The 22,483-nt window shown below is 38.4% G+C and overlaps 1 protein-coding gene across 2 annotated transcripts in view; it reads right to left on the bottom strand.

Moving 5' to 3' along the window:
* The window catches only part of Hs3st-a (Heparan sulfate 3-O sulfotransferase-A), a 151,728-nt gene that overhangs the window by 76,264 nt on the left and 52,981 nt on the right, over nucleotides 1–22,483 (bottom strand). Inside the window, exons 1-2 of one of the 2 annotated variants that reach the window (XM_072000237.1) lie at nucleotides 3,839–4,113; nucleotides 2,934–3,020 (exon numbers count right to left, since the gene is read on the bottom strand). The gene's annotated coding sequence lies outside the window, so the exon portion shown is untranslated. Of the gene's footprint in view, nucleotides 1–2,933; nucleotides 3,021–3,838; nucleotides 4,114–22,483 lie in introns of those variants that run through there. The other variant, XM_072000236.1, reaches the window with a different exon arrangement.

Raw genomic sequence — 22,483 nt, 5'->3', positions numbered from 1 at the left:
ACAAATACGTATTTCAAAAATGATTCAAACTGTAATTATCCACTTCAACTTCTCTGTTTAACGTAGAAAGGGTATTACGAACGTCAAAATAGTATAATTACTCGAGCAACTCGACGATTGAAGTTAAATAACATTTTTACTGAAAGAAGCAAGCGAAACTTTCGAGAGGAGATAAAAAGCACGATATTAATAATAGAAATGTAATACGCGTCGTTATGATGGCGATATGAACCAGGGAGAAACACGAAATTGTATGAGAATTCATTACGTTTAAGTACATACTTTGCCCTTTATTACTTTCACTTCTTCGTGTCGCTGTGTTTTGAAATGTAATCAGCTTACGCCAGTGAAATGTAATTACCATTGCGGTTCAGCATTGTAATTACAATTCTGATTATAATTTTAACATTTCCATTGAATGTATGTTATTGTGCCGATCTCATTTTCACGTAAACAGTTTTACCGATGTAACTGTTTTTAAGAGTATCCCACTTCCTTTATTCTTCTGCTTTAAGAACGTTAATTGATAATTTTATCCGACCCATCTTGAATTACATAAACAAACTGCTATTACGTCGTATAATAATCCATTTCAGGAAACGTTTTAACAAATAGGGAATTACATCTGCATAGTTAGACGAATATTTAAGTACGCGGTTAATGTCGGATCAAACAGAGAGCGAAAATTGTTAAACCAGAGTGTCCGATATTTTTACATTTGAAAGGAAATTGAAAGAGGATAAAGCACGAAAGAAGCGTTCTTAAGGGCACGTTTCTTTTTTTGTCATTTCTGTTCACCGAGCCGCTCATTACTTTGAAAATGATGGAACGATTCTTATAGTTCAAGGATGTAGATCCAATCAAGTAACTTTAATTAATTTAGAAGAAATATTTTTCAAGTTTGGCATTATCCAGATAGCTCGTGACAGTTTTATATCAACCGATCAAGGCCGTCTCTTTAACCTACTAAATTATAGAGAAGATCTAAATCGTCGTGGTTTCATTTATCTGTTTAAAATATACGCAAATATTTAATGAATCATTCTAGATATTAACGTGCAATTTATAATCGCTATTAAACGTTTCGTTCGTTATATCGTCTGCCGATAATGAAATATTAAGATTACAATAAAATACACGCAATCAGGGACACTTTAACACCTTACTTTTATTCCTTACATACTCCTGCAGTACATAAATTATTTCATAAAGAATTGAAATTAACATTCACATTTTTGTGACCGAGTCGTATTCAGCGAAATTTCATCGACACGTGTTTCCACTGCCAAATTTTCCACTGTCCAATTATTTTTGTCCCCGATTGTATACATAATCGATAAAATAATTCTCCACTAAATGTCCTTCGGACGTTTATCGACCTATAAAGAATACGCACGAGGATACCGTGCGATTTGTCAGCAAAAATATCCAGAAGTTGTTAAACAGGGTGGAAAAGATCGCTGAATACCATCGCCAGATTCCAGAACTGATGTAATATTCAGTAGGTTGCGCGTTGAATGTACGATTCCCGTAATTTCTCCCGCGATTTCATACAATTACCGTCCGCAACGGAAGCGTTAGTCCACGAAAGTATCACGAAGAAGATTGCTACGTCACTAGGGGATTTGAATCGATTGTTTCGGCTTAGTACGTACTTCTACTGGACGAGCTCGCTAGAAAACCAACAGTTTCATGGACGTGATTTCTTTCCGCCACATAATCTAAGAAAAGAACGGCAAAGTCTTTTCTTTTTCTCCAGCTGTGAGGATATTTCTCCATTTTAATATCACAGTGTAAGAAAGAAAGGGTACGGACCGCTGGGAAAATAAGTACGTGCTATCGGTACAAATACGAAAACCGCCGAACGTTTTCAAGGCAAGTTGCAATTTTTCAAAAGGAGAATTCTTTTTGCCAGAAGAAGATATTAAGAAATTACGTCGATTTTTGTCTACCTTTCGTCCTACGGTGTCGATATTTATTTCCCATACATATACACTCGTTGTATTTACTAAAATTAACGAACCGATCCATCTCTTTAACTCTATACGGATAACTAACCACTAAACTCTCTACAATTTATCACACGAATCAAACAAGGATGTACGAGAACTATGTTCGGAAAGTTTTAGTAGCTTGTTAACCATTCACTTTCACAGGCTACTTATGACTTAATGAACGGTATTTAACTACTGCAACGTGGTATTAGTACAGTAGTATTAGTAGTAGATATAAGGAGAAGTAAATACGACTTCCTCAACTTCTCACGGGGCAAACTTTAATTACGCTGTTTTATAATTTCGGTCGTTTACGGCTTCAATTGATTTAATAGGAAATTCAATTTCGTTTAATAGAATTGTGTGACGCGGCCGTTCTATTATTCGAACAACGTGTTTCCTACTAAAAATCTACATACGATACACAAACATTGTGGACTTTTATGCAATTTCATATTTTTATACACAGAGCTAAAAAATGGATCTATATATTCTTGCATCTTTAAATTTATTGCAAATGCAGAAAAATCCACAATCTATCGACAAATATAGAGCGTTCATTTTTTTCTATTGAACGAGACGTATTCAGAATGCTTCGGTAAAATTACAGCGAATTCCAGATAATATTGCGATAAAGCTACCATAATACGATTCAAACTCGATAAAAGTTGTAACGATCAAGTACATTCATCGAACAAAATTATTCTGCAAAACATTTTAAATATGTGTTGATGGAGTTGGTGATTAAGTTCCTACGATCCATCGAACGATTTCCGACGAACTATTAATCGAACTTCGATTTATACGTTATATCTTTTATTTTGTTTCTTTTTTTTTTTTTTTTTACTTTTAATCGCTCGTCCAGTTCAATTTCTGCCTCGTATTATATTTGTAATCGGTGAAGAAAGAAATTGAACGATCGATAAATAATAAACTCACCCTCTCTCGGTGCACTGAATGCCTGCAGTCCTCGCATTAAGGCCGGCTAGTCAAGGTCCATGCAAGCTGATTTTTATACCCAGAAATCTGTAATCACGCACAGAAACAAACTGATTAGCCTTGCGCCGCAGTGAACTTTTCGTGATGAACATTTCACTTTTTCGTTAACATTCAAGTCACGACAAATGATAGCACGAACTATCCTTTGTCCATAAATTAGATAATACAGCGCGCCTTGCGAGAGCTCTACCGTCTATACAAATATTTCTTTAATTTCTACCGATATGACAAATATTGGATACATTCACTGCGCATTTATCGTGGCTAACGAAACTATTTGAACTCTTTATGAATATTTCGAAATTTTATTGGCACTATAGTGACTGTCGGTAAATTATATTGATTATATTTGATTTTGGTATATTTTGTAGAGATCGCAAAAATAAAAACAAGCAACCATCCATAATATCGTTGAATTTCAGTATTTAGTATGGAGTATAGTTCGATATCTTTAACAGTTATTACATAAAGCGATTATTCGTACCATATATTAATTCTTTACTTAAATATAAGTTCGCAGTAAATATCTTGTAACTTCTATATATATATATTGTCAGATTGTGATCAAATTTTGCCATAATAGCAGTCACATACATTTTATGTAATATGCACGATATACACGTAAAGGTTTATTATGGTAAGCGTACGAATACCTTCGTAGACAACTGTATATGCGTCTCGAATTGTTTTGACGGTTATTTACCTAAAGATATTCGTATTCGTATTCCTCGATACTATCGTCAAATACGATTATCTCGATATGTAAGCCATTGTCTAGGAAAATAATGATACTTGAATGCGTAACAATAACGATGTTATAACAATACAGAAATAACCTTACTCACTCGAAAATTAACGATTTCTGTGAAAAAACAGCTTTGACAAACGTGTTGTGACGTTTACAGAAACGTTTATAGAACCAGCCACTTTTCATTGCATGATAATTCAAGACACTGTACGGTTTCTTAAGGAATTCCACCATGTTCCGATGCCCGCTGTTATTATTAATATACTGGTAGAAAATGAAGTGAAAACACGATATATTTTGATGAATATTAATGATATTTCGACAGACACAACGCTTAGGTTATTCAATGTGGAAACGCGCCACGCGTTGTTATAACGAAGAATGCAATATTTTACCGCACGAGGCGCTGCGAACCGACGCGCCCACGAATGGCGCGAAAATCAAAGTGTCATCTCCGCTACGTGCATTGTTATCTAAAGTGGTCCAAATTTCAAACGTTCGCTAGTAAAGAAAGATGATTAGATGACATATTTGTAGTTCGTTGGAATTCATTTTCAGCGAAACGAAACGTCAGAACAAAGCGAAACGTATTGCGTGATAAAAATCCGATTGAATCACAAATATAATCTCGTTCAAAAGTCTCAGGACTCCATTTCTATACCTCTGTTTTCAAGTCTTCTACTTTTAATGAAACTTTACCATTTGATGTAAACTGTAAACTTTAAATTGCACGCATGTTTTAAAAAATCGTTAATATATTAGTAAGTTATACTTTCTTTCTCATATAAACATCGTTTCTTGATATTCCTAGTCTGTTTTTATTTGCTGTTAAATGTTTTACGATCGCTCGATTGAAAATTGGAACAGCAGATCGATACACGCGTGTCGATGGAACCCACAAATAGACCTTCGATGCTATTCTCCCGAAACCAGGCATTCTCAACCAAATTCGCCACTTTGTATTCAAAAACATAAAATAACTCCAATATTCTTCTTTTTATTACAAATTCTCTTTGTATTTTGATATTCAACATATCACAAAGGTTTGCACTATGTACCTTTTAGAGTTTGAATCAACTTGCATAAAAATGGGACAACACGCTCTGCTCACTGGTACAATCGACGAGAGTTTATGACGAGCGCGTTACAATGAAAGCGGAAAAGAAACGCGATGAGAAAGAGAGCAACTCTAAAAGAAGAATCGTGCGAGATTTTTCTCCATCTGCATCGGGTATCGTCATAAACGTTCTTAATATTGCAACAGAAGAGAAAAGTCCAACGAGAAAAAGTGGTTCCGACGATGTTACGGGAACGTTTAACGTGGAAGAGATTAACCTCGTAAACCTCCGCAAACCGCGTTCCTTTTTATTAAACCGACAGACTTTTCGGCTACATGAATTGTCAAACGAACGTCTCATTGTATTTGTCTGTGAAACGTGAACTTGCTGGTCCACGAAAATCGACTTGGCTTTTACCGTCGTATTATTAAATTATATTTTACCGTCGAACGTCGTAAAAGATCTTAGATTGTAAGCTTTCGCTTATAAGTAAAGTATTATTAGATGACGTATTTGTGATTCTTCGGGTTTCAATCGTGTTCTTAACATATAACTCGAAGAAGAAACATTTTCCTATAAGGAAATGGACAGTTTCACGATAAAAATATTCACGAAGCGCAACGTATTATTAAAAACACGATAGAGACGTAAAGAATCATAAATATGTCATTGTAAACCATCCAGCTTGACTTTATAATATGCTTTAGGGTAAAGCAAGTAATATCATAGTCTAGACAGTATATACATATGTTTGATGTTACGCGTCGTGTTGCGAAAGAGCATATGTCAAATACCTGATATACACTGTATAATACCCGTATAACTCGACGCCAAGCCATCAGTAATTCGAAATATGCGACTCGGTGGTACACTCGAGGAATGCATACACGAATCGATGATTACGCGCGCAGCCAAGCCAAGTACCTCGAGATATCACAAAGTAAGTAGCTCAAAGTACTCAAACTACAAATCCTCCACTCTTAGACGAACTCTATAAAGTTCAAGTAATACGTTCGAAGATTGCGAAACAGGAGTGATTGTTTAAAGAATTGTAACTTAACACAGAGAAATTGGAAAACAGATTAGAAGAAATAAACGAAGATCAAAATGTAATACATTACGAAACATAGTCATAGTTTGACTTGTTCGATCGTCCGGTCATCTCGTAATTAATTATAATATTTCGCATGATCGAGGTTCGGTGATTCTAAGGTAGCAAAGAGTTTGAACGAAGCGCGCAACAATTTTGAAACCAATTGATAGCCGAATTTTGTCGCAAATCGATCGAAATTCCAGACGATTAACGAGAGGCCACGTTACGAGTAAATTGAACAATGTCGATGCTATTTATCCGCCATCAGGGATTCCCGGTTTCATTAGGTCTGTATTGGCCGTGGGTAAAGTTATACGTTTAACCGCTCTATCTTTCCTGGCGAACGAATGAAACGACCTTAACGAGAAACTTGGATCACGCCATGTCTCGTTTTCTACTCGCAGCTTTCTATTAATTCCACAGGTTTATCTACTTTCTGTTATCCGATTAATTCGCAAGGCAATTACTTGTTTCTCCCCGCGCTATTTAAAAACCATCGATATATTGGATAAAATCTAATAAACTAAATTAATTGTATATCACGTTTGATAGAGAGAATGTTCGTGTAACGATCGCTACGATTTCTTAGACACTTCCGATATTGTACTAAAAATAACAGGAAAAAATTATTGTTTAAAATTGTATATTTTATTTTTGTGTGCGAAGTGGAACGTAAATTTCAAGCGAGTATCAGAGAATTAAAGAATGCGATATACTTTGAATCTGCAAGTTCGCCTAAACCTGCAAGGAAGGAACTGTGTAAAACTGAACAAGTAAATAAAATACCAAATCGATAACAGAGTAATCTGAAAAAGAAGTAAGAAGAAAAATCTTTCTTTTTTATTAAAATTTCACCCATTAGACCAAGTGATATCCGTTTCAAACATGTTTACGCGATATTCGATATTTTTGCATCTGAAACAGTGTGAAAAACACTCGTTCATCGGTGGAGCTATCAAAAACCAAACAATTTTCGATAGGAAGTTTCTCGATAACTGATCGATGGTAGTAACGCGTAGAACACTTAAAGGTTTTTAATAAAAATATAGAACTGCTACGAAACAGCAACAAAATTTTTGCACATTTGACAATATCCTGCTGCCGAGTTATATTTTACTTCCACAATGTCTATGAAAGCGCCATCGAACCGGTAACCTACATCGCGCAATTTACAATTTCAACGCAAATAAACCGTAACCGAAAGCGATTACGTATTCGTATTTTACGTGTTAGTGAAACATCTATGTACTTATACCGCAGCAATCATTAGTAACACGAGAATACGATGCAGATTTTTAATTTCGGACGAGTTCTGGGACACGTAGCTTCGCTATGTGATTATTTAAAATTGCACGCTTCAGAAAAAGCACGAGGCTAACACGAATCATGCTTTATGAAAAATACGCATGTAATACTACATTTTATGCAAGCTATATTTTACAAGATTTTCAGCTGTTATTCAGCAACAGCTATGGCGGTACATCGTGCAGTAAGCTAATCCGTAAAATATGTTGCTCGTTACTTCGTAATGCATAAATTACAATTTCCACAGAAGCATTGATTACTGTTATTATCCAAAGTTTCAGATTGTATAATTTAAGTTGTAACTCAATTAGTTGACATGATTTTAATATCGTTCGACTTCAAAATGAGATAACAGCTAATCGCGTTAAATATCGAAGTACGATTATATTAGGTTGTTGCATAATAAACGTCGATTTTCGACGAGACCTTGTTCCCAGCTAATTTCCCGGCAGAATAGAAAGCGATTTTTGCAACGGTATTCGAAACTGTAGAAAGCTCGGAGCCTTTTTTCGAAAGCAAAGTATCGTACGTCGCGCGTGTGTAAATAAAAATCGACGTCGTACGTCGACCTAAAAGGTTTCTGGAAAATGTACATTTATACGTTCTCTCTCTTCCATCGCAAAAAGTAAAAGGAAGAAAAAAAACCTTGTGTAAAAAAAAAATAGCCCGCGCTCGAAAATAGAAGGAAAAATGTTTCATGCGCAAATGAAATTTTCATGAAACAGAAACCCGTATGTAGCCATCGTACGTATTTCCAAAGCGTGCGTGCCTTTTGACGATCATCCCGAATCAACGTCCAAAGATAGTCAAAGGAGAACCGTCTTTCTTCAAATTTCACTTCGTACGCTAGTGGTCGTTAACTTTCTTTCGAAGCACTCCAAAGCGGCTAAGTATACTACGCGTAAATTACATTGCCTTGTGAAATTATGCGTAAACTCGGTTAGAAATATCTCGTAAGTTGTCATTACATATGCGTTGTACGATAGAAGTCCATTTGTCCAAACTCGGCTTATTCAAACAAATTTTGGTACAGTACCTGCTTTACCGAACATGTTGCTGAGCTCTCGCCATCCAGGCCCACACTGCGCCATGCACCAGTTATGCGAACTTGTTTCGTTGTACTCGATGCACAAGAACGTTCACTCTATACATGCTAACTTCTATGAATATTTGCTCAGCTGCCGAAGACGTGTTTACCACGGCGATATATTAATACGAAACGAATATTTTACTTGAAAACTTCAAGCATCGGTCGTTATACGTGCAAGGAAACAACGATTTCCATTCGAGAAAATTCCGGGTAAGCACGAATTTTTATATTTCTGAAGAAAGATCGATGCATTCGTTTCGATCTTCGTTACAAATCGTGGATCGGCACGTTTAAGAAAGTAATCAGTCGCATGGCGAAATTCAACGTCCGATCGATTTTATGGCATTCTATATCGTGAGAAGCAACACGCACGAACAGATTAATTGAAATCCAGTAATACGAACATCAGCTCTTGTTATCCGAAGGGACAGAGGTGGAAGAGAGAATTAGCGAACTCCTGTTATCAAAGACATCTTGTTATTCGAATAGGTTTGTCTTTCCACGATTTCGGATAAACGGAGTCTTATTTTACGATAACTTAGCATAAGCGACGTAATATGTACTTGATATGTGGCAGGCATCGCTGAAGTCTAATCGTAGGGGATCTGTCTTTACGACAAACGGCCATATAGGCCAAAATTCTGATTTCCAGGCACGTCCGATAGTATCCATTGATTCCCTGAATCTACACCCGGACGATATACAACATCGTACGATAACGACAGCCTTGACACAACTTCCATTTCATGTTCGACCTCTTCGAACAGAATTGTCCCCTCTCTATAGGGTGTCTATCATATCCGGACGAAGCTACGTTCTTATCACGAGCTACGTTCCTATCTTAAAGTTATATTCCAACTCTGTGGCTCTAGCGGAGTTTTCAACAAACTTTTTATGAATTTTTATGAATACGATTAAAGAAACGGAAACTGAAACAGAGATTTCTCGCTGATCTACTTTCTGTCTACTTTATAAATATTATCGATGCGTAGTTTACTACGAATACGTTGTATATTTTTTGAAGTATCACGACCTCTCTCTGCGTCTTCTGTCTTTCAATTTCCCATAAATGCATAGAAATCAGTCTACTTATAAGAGACACCGGTTCGCCCAGTTATATGTCACGCTTTGCACAAAAGGAACTGTCTTGTTTGACGCTGATAAATTCATCGAGCACCCCTTCGCAAGATTGGCATTATTTATACGACGACCCGATACGTATTACAGGCGATCTTGATAGACGTAAACTACACGTCCAGTCCGTGAACAACTCTCTCGATCCCCTAGTCAAGCAAAGTTCCGATCATTCGGTTTCGCGATCATTTCACGGGGATACGGCCTAACGTCGTTACCAGGGAAGGTGTCAGAAGCTGTCAGAAGCATTTCGATCGGATCGAAGGTTGAACGTATAACTAGCGCCAAGCTGGCTCTGAAGTAACGCTCAAGGGATGCCGGCAGCTCCTCTAAAGATCCATTGTGGCTGTAGATGCGGAAGATTGGAAAAGGTTGTATGCACAATTTCGTAGAGGAAAGGGGTCAAGGGTGATTAAGGGACCCTCGTGTGTGCTATGAAATCGAGGTCAATGGAATTCACCCCGTCCACCTGTGTCGACGAGAAACCTCCAAGAACGCCACTCCTTAGACGCTTAAAAAATCCAACGTCTTCGTCTTTATCTTCTAATATCTCGATCGCGAGTAGCCTCGATTCGCATGGCAACGTCTTTCGTTATTCTTTCAACGTACATACGGGTTGGCTATTGCTCGATTGGTATCAGGCTCGAGACGATGCGTCGAGACGATGGCGTTACGTGACGCAACTTAACGTTTTCGTACGTTTAGTTGTTCCGGGAGATTTCCTGGGTGAAATTAAACGTTGCGAGACGATTCTTGTTAGTGAAACACGACAGTTTTCTTTCGTTCCATATTTTCGACTGTCGTGATTTATTTTTGCTTGAGGCACGTGCCTGTTACGCAACAGATATTTTAGAGACAAACTATATATGGTACTACAAAGTATTGGTATAATAAGGCAAAGAATTAGACAGGACGTGATGCGAGGGAAAATTTTCAAAAACCCGCTGCGAAGAGTATGTTTCGGACTGGTTTTGTTACGACGACTGATTTTTATATATATGTAGTATCGTGAACTATATTATAATTAGTTATTATAATTAGTTTATTAATAATAAATGGATTAAACAGATGTTAATTAAACAGAAAACAATGGTTATTTGACATGAACTAATCGTAATTAACAATAATTGAAGCAACTAGATAATTAATTAACAACTCTCGTCAACACAGACTCAACTCTCTCTCAACAACGCTAACAACACTATCTCGACAACGTAATCCGCACTCTCTGGCTTCTCGACTCATACCCCTGTTAATTCGTTTATCGTCCCTTAGCAACCCCTTGTCTTTTGTCTTAGTCTCATATTTCTTGTCTTAGCCCTATCACGCACATGCTCGGCAACCGCTTGTTTATAATTCGCATGACACCCCCCAGATGCTACACATATATATATATATTATTTTTAAAAGGTAGAAATTGCCACCGACATCCGATCAAGGTTTAAATGGCTGACTAAAGGTACGTAACTAGTTAACAAGCGTAACTAACGCGTAAGGTAAGAGCGTAAAGTCAAAATGGTTAAAGAATACAAGAGTAGCACGATGCAAGAATACGATAAAATACGGAATTACCTATAAACTAACTCAATTAACGTTATTTCGTTATTTAACTCGAATTACCTTCACCTTGGAGCACAACGATTCGTGTCATCTCTTCTAGTACATCGGTTTTCCTATACTAATTTCACTGCCTCGAAAGCTCGAATAAAGAGAGCAAGAGAGAGAGAGAGAGAGGGGAGGAGTGATAATAGGTAGACCTTTGATTCCCACCCCAGTGTATGCTTGGTGGATCGAGCGGCCGTCGGTGGCAGTTTGATTTTATTGCCTCGAGCATGTTGTATTGTATACACATACTCGTGTTAATATTCCCAGTTCCGAATGGTAATCTGACAGGTAACGCGTTTGCGTTTTATCGAGTGAATTTAATACCGGCGCCTGTCCACCTGATCGAATTTGAAACGGTACTAAGAAAATAGAAATGTAACGGATAAGAGATTTTCAGGGTAAGAGCGAGTGAAAAAAAAATTGACAATATCAAATGAAATCGATAAACTGACGGACAATTGCATTAAAGTAATCGATTACATTTTATTACCGAGACTACTTTACCTCGAAAAGCTATCCTTCAAAATCGTTGTCTAATTCGCGTAATTAAACGTTGGAAAAGCAAGTATCGAATCTCAATTGGCAAAAACGTATAGACTTTTTCCATATTGTCCATCGAGGTAGGAGATAAAAGCGGCGACACGGACACAGCGAACATTTTACATCACACTAAAAGCCGATATCCACCGTTCGAAAATTTCGAAACTGTGTTCGATATTGTTTGATCGCGAAAGTGCGCGTTTCCATTTAACAGCCGTTAATATACGATGCAACCTGATATAAAGATAGACACGGAAAATATTTTGGTTTTACGCTTCGTTTGCAGAATTTAGAATTTAAAAGTTTCAGCCTAGCTACATCGATCAACCATTTTTTATTCATTCGGTATTAAAATTTTCTCGCGACCTATGAGTGCTTTTTCAAAAATTTTCTGCCCTCGGTCTCACGTAAACAATACATTTTTTGCTCCCGTAAAAGCTAGAATTTACAAACAAACCGGCAAGGTATATCAAACATCGCTGTACCTCCTCGTTGTTTTCCCAAAAATGGAAACAAATACTCGGAAATACGTTTCTATGGGGAAAAAAGCGCGTGCCTTGGGTGTACGACAATGCGCGCGTACAGACAGACTACGGTAAACTTTCAACGAGTTTTCAGCCGTAAATACTCGACGTGTTCGGCGATCAAAAATCGACGTTCAACCTGTATATATTATGACATAATTCAACGTGGTTATAGTTCTCGCGATCGAACACGATCGGTCGAGCGAAAATAACTTACTACGTCCTTGTGTACGTTGCTTCGATCGCATCGGAATTAGTAGGTAGCGTCGTGGCAATAATAATTCATTAGCTGTCCTCTTATGAACGAGCAAAATCGGTCTCGAATCAAATTCATTCTATTCAGACGTATCTATAAAATTAGCACTCGACGATTTGCATTCGCTGTCGTACGATGCTTAGCCTGTCTATTAGAATGGCCTATTTGCTTTCCTACAGTCATACACATCATGGCATTTGCGCGTCTCTGTACGTTTATACGTGGTTCTATGTATAGAAATCAGGAAAATTCAGCAACTTCCAACTAGTTCCCTTCGCAATTCCTGCAATCTCGATATTTCATTTTTCGATCATGTTGAGACGAATAGAGCTGTTACGCGTTCGTCTTAATAGAGCGAAAAGCACAAGTTCGTAAACTTGGTAAATTGATATCGACGAGATTCAAACTACTTACGAATTATTTTTTTGCTCGTTTCCTACTTTTTTTTTTTTTTTTTTTTTTTTGATGAAATTTTATCCATTGATAATTCTTTTTCGTATAAATAGCACTAGCTCTCTGAGTTTACACGTAATTCGATAAATCCGTAGTAGGCATTAATCTAGAACGAAAATATACGCAAATTTATACGGTTGAATATTTTAACAAAAATATTGTGTTGTCGCATTTTGATTACGGTGGAAGAGCGAGCAAAAAATATTTGTGCAGGAGCGGAGAATTTTTTAATGTGCCATCCCTTTACCGAAATCTCCCTGCATTAACGCAAACAGAATTATTGACAGGACGAAGCGACAAGTCGGTAACAAAAGTTGTTATCGATTTTAACTATCCGAGATATATCAAGTTCCGTAAAATTGAAAATTCGACGTACAAAAATTGAAGATACCGTCGCAACTATTCTATGACAAAGTAATTATTTAGCGCGATAAAGCAGTTAATAGCAAGTTGCTCGTTGAAATGTTAAGCCGTCGATCATCTCGTACAATGCAAACGAAGAAGATCTGCTGCCTTAATTAAAAATCCAGTATTTACGAAACGACTGGTTTCAAGATTTAACGTAATCTACAGATCTCTCCAATTTCATTTAACGATATATTAGACGCGCGTAAACAATTATCTGTCAACTAATAACACCGATTCCGATGATCTGCATTCTTATTTATTAATTTAATCGTCGAAAAATACGTATTACTCATGGACGAAGGATCAGGAACCTTATAATTATACGACACACCCGTAAACCTCCAAGTCGATGTAATAAAAAAGAATGTAAAAGCTTTCGCCAGCGATTCTTCGAACTTGTTCGCGTTTCCATGAAATCATTAGTTTCACAAAGGCTTTAAGCAACGTAGCGTTAATAATCTGCTCAACGAGAAGGTATGGCTAACTTACATAATTTCCAAACGCAGAGCGTCGTCCGCGCCATGCTCTCCTCAAACGATATATTTCATTTGCAGCCTTTGTCATTCATTAAACGCCAAGCAAATTAAATCATTTTCACCTACACAAAGTTGCTTTGCGCGGACCGTTAGTTCGCCAAGGCCGCAGCCATCTCTCATCAAATTGCTCGACAGTTTCCACGCTACTCTGCCATTCAATCCCCGTAGAAAAACCTTTTTCCTTTATATATATACATATATATATATTTATTTATGTATATATCTAAATATATCGTCGTATCACGAAGCTCCATAAACATTTCGCAAACATTAGGAACCACCGTTCGATCAGAAAGTTACAAACAACGGTGCAACCGCACACCAATCACCATCGGCACCCGGCGCAACCCCATTCCTCTCAATCGGCTCTCGATACATTCAATGGGGTTAGGAAATGACGCTGTCGATGGCGGCTTCTCATCGAGTCACCACCTGCGAACCTGTGGCGCGATTAATCGCTTATTATGCCGCCAACGCCGATGAAAAGCGCTCGTTCGAGGTGCAACAATAATGAGCGAGCACAATGTTCGCGAGAATATGAATCGAGCGAGACCGACACGACATTAACGTTTAAAGAACGCGGCTGCCTATTATCAACCGTTGACCGCGTAACCCGATATAAATTACGAGGAGAACGTTGTTATCCCGCGCCGACTCTTCTCTCGGTCCCGCAAACAGCACGTTTTACAGCCGGTAAACCTGACTAATTACAGGTATTAATATAAATTTTCGCCGGTAGTTTCGACAAAGACGAGAAAGAGCAGGGAACGAGGAAAAAGCGTGTGGACACTCTTGGGAACTTTTTACGCTTACGTTATAGGAAATACCTGTAGATCTCGTTAGTTTTGCAACGAAATCCAACGGCTATCGTGTTATATCGGTAAGATTTGGTACGGACACCAACAATTTTGTTGAACAAGTATTTATTGTATCGGTAAGCTACGATAATGTTAAATAAGAGAATTTATTAGCTGATTGTATATATTTAAAGATATTTATACCGTATGGTAATTTTTCGCTAAGAGAATGTTTGCAATAAATTTCTTGCAGTTTGTATCGTACGTTTTCGGATTGCAAAATTCGGAATATTTCAAATTTTACTATTATAATCACGATAGTGGTGTCTCGCTACTGTTAGCGATATTTCGTGCGGTATAATATATACGTATAATATATACGTATAATATATTCGTGGAAAAATTCTGTGGCAGATGTTCGAATACCTTCGCGGGCCACCGGACGTACGTAACGTGTAATTGGAATATTCGTTGTTCGGGTTTAAATAAACTTCTTGTTATTGAAGGAGGTGTATCGATTGCGTGGAAATCGAGTAGCGTTTAACGCTAGAAAGAAGTGGTGGTATTGTCGGAAAAACAGAAAATTATTAACTGTTTGATAAAATTACGACACATCGGACGTAAGCAGAGATCAAACTGGATCCGATACGACGCGCTTTATTTTTGTCGTCGGCCCAGCGATCGTATCTAACATGTATCGCTTTCGTGGCTATCGTCTAAGCATCATTTTACCGCAGTAATATTACATTTTTCACTCGGAACAAATTTATTAGATTTATAAAAATCTTAGCGGTTAACGCGAGGCTACGCGAGCCAACGCTTACTCGGTCAACGCTTCATATTCTTTATAACTCTGCAAGGTAACACCAGCGTTCCATTTAAAAGATTAAAGGCTACTTCTATATTTCAGCGGAAAAGCGAAGTTGCGAAAGGCTCGTTATTGTATTACGCGCGCCTCTTACCTCGCGTACCTCGATGCCTCGCGATATAGCGCACGAGTTTATACGTCGAATTAAACGAATCATCTAGTTCGTTTGCAAACCTCACCCGACAACGCTAATTTCTATCATACAAATTCTACTTACGTACGACGATACGCGCTTGTCGTTCGTCCTACGACTTATTTATTGAAACATCGTAATAGAACGATACGCTCTCGTCTCGTATCGTGTACTCCATTCTGGAGGCTCGAGGAATTTTCGCATACGCAGCTGACCGTTCTCATTCCCGGAGAAAATTTCCTTCCATCCTGGGAACGCGTTCGCGCGAGTACCTACCTTTCTAAATTTCACGAGCGTATAACACGAAACGTTCCAAATTTAATCTCGACTCCACAATCGGCCTCTCCCTTGGTTCTTGCTCGGATGAAAACACAGAGGAGGACCGGCACGAGCGAGACTCGCGACCAATCGACTGTATACTTTTCCGTACAGTCGCACAGCCACGTTCATCCCCTACCATTGTCTCTATCTTTCTTCCTTATCCGCGTCTTTTACGGCTACGTTCTAGTCTGTATCTCACCCTTGGGACATCCGCGAGAATCAAGCCTCCCTCGTCATTTCCACAATGTTTCTCTACCGTACCAACGTATCGACACTCCCTCCAGCTTGAATTTGCTTAAAGATTTATCAACCGACCTTTCGCGTCTGCTTCTCAAACCGGTTTTGATAAGGGTGACCGGGCCTGTACGTCGTCCCATACCGACCTAACCCCCTTCAATTTCGTTCCACGATGGAACGTTCTCAACTTCGCTACCGTTATCGGGAATAATTTTGCGGCTCGAAGGAAACGTCGGTCCTTCCTTTTCACTCTGGCAGCGTAGAGTAACGAAAGTATCCCATCACTGACGGTCCAACTCCGTGCGTCTTTTTGTTGATAGGCGTCGGATGTTCTCGGCGAGACGTCTACGATTATATTTTCCAGCAATAGGCGCGCAAGAAACGAGAATCGCGCGCGAATCCAAGAGGGTGACGTCCCATCGATTTTATAAGCAATTCGCAGGGATTCGGAGCAAGATACGAGCGAATATCTTAAATTACTCGTAGACGGGTTTTCATTTTGTTTGTATTCTGCTGTACACGTGATACGATAAGTGTCCTATTCCTGTTAAATTGGAAGGTATCGACGCACTATACAACGTTTACATATTAATTAATTAGGTGCAGGTATATCGTACTTCCCATCATTTACCAGTACTTCCATGTGACTAGGAAAATTTGAGAATCAAACGTACAACTTGATAAAAGAAGAAACGCTTCGTTGGAAGACAAAAGGATGTGCCAATACTCGTCGTAGCCACTGTATGTCGCCAAGTAGCAGCGCTATGCATTCGAGGATCGAGAAGCTGGCTACGGAAATCTGCATTTTCTATGGATACGTAACTTGAAATGGAAAAAAAAAAAGAATTCAGCGTAGAAACACATATTGGAGAGGCAACGCCGATCGCGCTACTCTATTCCCATCGATCAACATCCAGAGGTAAAAAGATAACCCTGTAGCTGTCAAACGTAGCAACCGATGCAAAAAAAATCGCGAAATTTGACAAACGATAACGCGATAAGGCGAAAGCAAATTCGTTCGCAGCGCGAATGATTGATCGCTGCATTAAGCTCGATGACCTACATAGAATTCTTACGAGCGTGATGAATCGAATCTTGAAACTCTCTTGTGTGGAAGAATTTAGCACGAACGCACACGTGTACTCGGTTTTTCAAAACCCGATAACCTATCTCTCGTCGCGATCTTTCACAATTTCTACGCGGTCGCACGTTCGCGTGATTTTAGACGCCGATTTAACGACTTTAGCTACGAAGGGCGTACAAATACATCCTCCAACATCCAATACGTATTTGCTGCAAGCGTACGTATACGTTCGCCGTTACATGGAATCGTTTCTATTTCCATTTACATATTATACGTATCGTGTCATAAATAATTATACCAAGTACTTCGATATTCACGAACGTATCTTTTTCCTATGAACGAAAATTGCTTCGTACATAAACCTCGTGCACCAAAAATGGGTTAAGGGTTAAAAGGATTAAAAACTTGGGACGGTTTGTCAGGACGTGTCAGATTTGTTAAGTTTCCGAGTCTTTTGTCTCCAACTTAAAAAGCTTCCAAGTTTCCAAGTTATTCGTGTACAGATTTGGAAAGCTTGCGAACTCGGCGAAGTTGGTTAGTTATACAGTCGTTTGGAATATATTGGATCGATGGACAAGTAGCCGGTGAGAATCAAAAGATAATTCCTCGATAGCTGACAAGATTTTACGAAATATTTCAACGTAAAGCAATTAACTTCGGCGTACGATCTTGTTAATCGATAACATTTTCTTTTAGTAAGTTAATTTTGAGAACGAGCCTCTATCGTTTCTAAACCGATCGTTTATAATTTCTTTCGCACTCGATATATTTTTCCACTTGTCGTTCGTATTGCATGCCTGTAAGAGCACATTCTTTTTGTTCGATAACATCGTAAAAATAAGTCACGAACATAAAGTACGGAATTAAACAGCTCGACGAATCCGATTCTGTTCGATAAGAAGAAAAGAAGAGGCAAAGCAGCGAGAGAAAAATGTTTTTAACGTAGCATCTAACGATACGAGTTAAATATGTAAATACTAATACGAGTTAAATATGTAAATACTAAAACCAGTTAAATATGTAAAATATTTTAAATTTACACAAAATACCGCGTTCATAAGATTATGCAGAAAGCTCTACTTCGTAAGCTTGTTTTCATCCTCGTATTGTTCCTTCGAGTTTTAACTGCTTTTGTTTGCATATTACAGGAAATAAAGATAAGGTGTTAAAAACGGTGACCAAACGAATGAACGGACGTACGAGGTGTTTGTACGATCGTCCGATATAAATTATAACGAACGTGGAAAAACATGAAAATACTTCGGAAAATGTTCAAACAACTTTGCCAAATATCAACACGGTATAGGATGACTCCTCTCGTTGATACTAATCCCTTTAATTAAGAAGCTGCAAAACATGTTATTTAAAATTTCCGCGGCATCTAAAAAGACGTGGTCCGTCGGAGGAAGTATCTTAATTGAAGCTATTCATCTGATTTAGCGACATAGAGCGCGAACGCTACCAAGCGCGCCAAGAGTCTTCTTTTTTCTCTTCTTTCGATTTTTATCTCTTTTTTCGTCCGTCTGCCTCTCGTCTTTCTACGTGCTATGAGCTTTTCCGCTTCGGTGCATCTCTTTGAATTACGCTATTACCGTACAAGCATCATCCCCGTGAAATAAAGAGAATCTATTCTACTAGAAACGGTACTGTTCAATTACGGGACGCGACAATCAACATGGCAAAAACCTGGCTACTTCACAAGCAAAAAAGAAAGAAAACGCTTTGCTCGACGCTTTACGAGATCATTTTTCTTCTCAACAAAAAATTCGAAAACGAACATTATTTCTTCCGTGATCTTGGCTTTACAACGCGAACAAAGCGTAATTAAGGCGCATTTTTCTACTTTACATGGACGAGATCGGTTCTAAGACTCGGGTCGACTATCATCAAGCCGCGTAACTTGGTTTGTACTCGTTCCAACGATACGCACGAAATTTCTTTAACAAAACGACCGTCGTCTCTTAGTTCTTTGCTCTCGTCACTTGAAAATTATACAGCGATAAAGATGCCAGAGGAAAGCGTACAACGAGACCTTTAGTGGTTGCAGTAAGTACGTAAGTAGCCGCAATTGCCACGATGCTCGAGACCGCGTGGCAATTCCGCTTTCGAACGACATGCATAAACGCGATTTATTTTCTTCTCTTCTTTTTTCTTACGATTAAAGTAGAAGCTTGTCGATTGTTTGACGAGCAAAATTAATTACGGGCAAGCGTGTTAAACCGGGACACAAAGCCGGTCCTCCTACCGACCACGCTATAGCATGCTTGCAAACATGCGAAAACAATTACCGAGTTGCCGATCTGGGAATTAAATAATTTGCCGGTTGCAAACAAACGCCAGTTTAAACAGAATTCCACGAAATCGTTTACTAAGATCCGCGTGTTTTCTTTTCTTCTTCTTACACTTTCTAATTTCGTTCTTCACGCTACTCCAATTCGCCCATGTTCTAGCTCTGCCTTGGGAAATTCTACATCGAACAACGATAATCGTAAGAGTGTTATTCGAGGAATTGAAGATTTCGAAACTCTTTCCTACAGGCAAACTTTTTAAACGACGGAGTCGCGTACCATAATTTACACTGAATCTACGAATGGACGACACTTGACGAGTACAAAAACGAGCACGATTTGTATGTAAAACATCGGAGAAAGTTGGCAAAATTAATTACTCGTTCGGCTAACACGATACGTAACGTAGCTGACGATGTAAACTGATGGCATAATTAATGAAGATTGATCGAGCGCAAAACGCGAGGTGCAATGCTCGAATGCCGTATATTTGCTACATTGATAAATTGCCCCGTTCTAATTAGTCTTCAGTTTTCGTTAATGAAAATATTAATACGAGTGATTATAAATCGTTATAGCGAAACGGGCTCCGCTTATAACCATTACGCAAACGCCACGTCAAGATACTCCTAACACTTTCGATCGTTTGCCTTCGAACTTCGTATTATAATACGAGCAACCTCTACATAGTCGAGTCGTAAACGTATTGCACGTCCTGTCTCTCGAAACAAAATAATTTTATTATACGCAATCCGGCGGCTCTTATCGTTTTAAACGAGACATATCGCGACCAGGTTTGATAAGAGTGGAAGCTAAAGCACAGTGAAATTGACTTTGCAGATGTTTGCACGAGTTAGTTTCGTTTCATTTCGTGGACGAAATTATTAGCGAATTACGAGCTTTATCGTCTCCCCAGTTTCGTAGCTCTTCCATAACGTGCGACTGTGTTGTGTTGGCAACTAAGTGATTGCGGATTTTGTCATTACCATCTAATGATTAATAAACCCAATTAATAATTAATTAATAAACCCAATACATTCGCACGTTACATCGCTCTTTCTCTACTATTTTTGATCGGCTCGATCGATGGTTTTCATTGGACACGTTTTCTTCGAGTTAAGCTGCGGATTTGCATGTATTTACAGGAAACTCGAAAGTGGAAAATTGAACATGCGTAATGTGGAAAAATATATGAAATATGGAAAGTACAACGTTATTTGTAATACTTGATAGATAGGACAATTATCCGGCAAGATTCTACTTTTTTAATCATCTCAAAAGTACGAATTTGCGTAGCGATTCGCGTTCCAGTCCTCACGATGCACTTCGAGAATAATCTAAAATTAATAGAACGAATCGGAGCGTCTTCTCCGCTGATTTTAATAAACAATTAAACAAATTAGAACGTGTTTTTCTTACTTTGTATTAAAGTTTCATTTTCAGCTGACAATTGGCAACAGTCGAGCTTCGATACTCCAAACTTCTTCTCATACTCGTTTCCTTCGAGCGCACGTTCTTCGAAGACTCTGTATTTTGCCACATCTTACCAACGCGAATACCCGATCCTATTTACGTTGTAGTTTACAGCAAACCGACGAGTCTCTATTTACACGCCAAACTAACGATACTCGACCCCTTAAATTCCACGTTTCTGACGCGCATGCGATAAAATTAACTCTCGCCGTCGTTAAACAAATTCATAGTTTTTGTCTTGTCGGCGAACGACGCTGTCGACCGGTAGTATTCCAACTTCCCTGGGAAAAAACGCACGAATGTGCTGCCCTGTGTGATTTTCACCCGAAAACGCTAATTTTCTTGCGACTTTGAATCGTTGGAATTTATTAGAATTTCGTTATCGTAATCGGTTGATTCATGCCGACTGGATAAACATGTTCGCGTTATTCCGCCAAAGAGAAACCAAACGGAATAGCTTTTCAAGGACTCGAAAGAGAAACAGGAAGAACATTACAGAAAGGAAGATAATGCCGAGATCCAAACTCCGGAGACATTTGCGAAGCTTGTTCGTAAAAAGAACAGATAGAGAATCGTGTTTGATTCTGAGATCGTAGCCCGTAGAATGGAAATACCAAGTTCCATTGATCACTGATAAGAAGTGTAAATGAAAGAAAGAAATCAGTGTTATTTGAGTTGAGGAACGTTTGGCATGATATAGAAAGGCGAGCGAGAAGGCGAGAAAATTCAGAAATGAAAGGAAAATTCGTCTGGCGAAGTTGCCTCTGGAATATTATTTTCCATATTTACAATATGAAGTTCCACGCGATTTCTTCCACGGTCGAATCTAATTGTAGGTTCGATTCAAAGTTTACAGTGTGTGTTCGTGCTTTACCTTGTCATCCGGTTGAAACAAACGAGCGAAGCGTGCTTGTAAAAAAAAAAGATGGTAATTACATTTCGGAAGTTGGTAAAGCTCAATTAACATTTGTTTACGTTTAAAATTTCAAATACTCGTATCACTCGCTAAGCAAGTAGTTTTAATTGCGTTCGCTACGGCATTTCCTTTTCTAAACTCGCGTAACGTCGTAAACAGGATTCATTTACGTTACAACTTCCTTTGATAAAGCGTATCCTCCAACACGCGTTAAACGTTGAAAAATCTACAACGGTATTTTACACGCTAAAATATGAAATTACTTTTACGTAGATGGCTGCATAAATCTTTTCGTTTAAACTTCTTTAAATTATCGATTACGCGATTTATCCATCGACTAGCAATTTGACATAGGCGTTATTATAAACATTCAAAATCAAATAGCTTTCATTAAATACACAAATACGTCCAACCGATTTCTAACTAAATCGCACATACAGATTATCCATTCTACGATGCCACTTTGCGAAAAGTTTACATTGAAACGGCATACGCGAAGCAGTTGCCACGATACCACAAGTTGAAGTTGAAGTTAATTGCATTTCAGCCGTGTAACCGATAGCACGCACGGTGCACACCACTCTTGCGCTAATTTATTACGGAATTTATACTCTTCGTTATTT

Source organism: Bombus fervidus, chromosome 3, assembly GCF_041682495.2.
Source record: "Bombus fervidus isolate BK054 chromosome 3, iyBomFerv1, whole genome shotgun sequence".
Classification (NCBI taxonomy): domain Eukaryota; kingdom Metazoa; phylum Arthropoda; class Insecta; order Hymenoptera; family Apidae; genus Bombus; species Bombus fervidus.
This window is presented reverse-complemented; position numbering and strand designations above follow the sequence as displayed.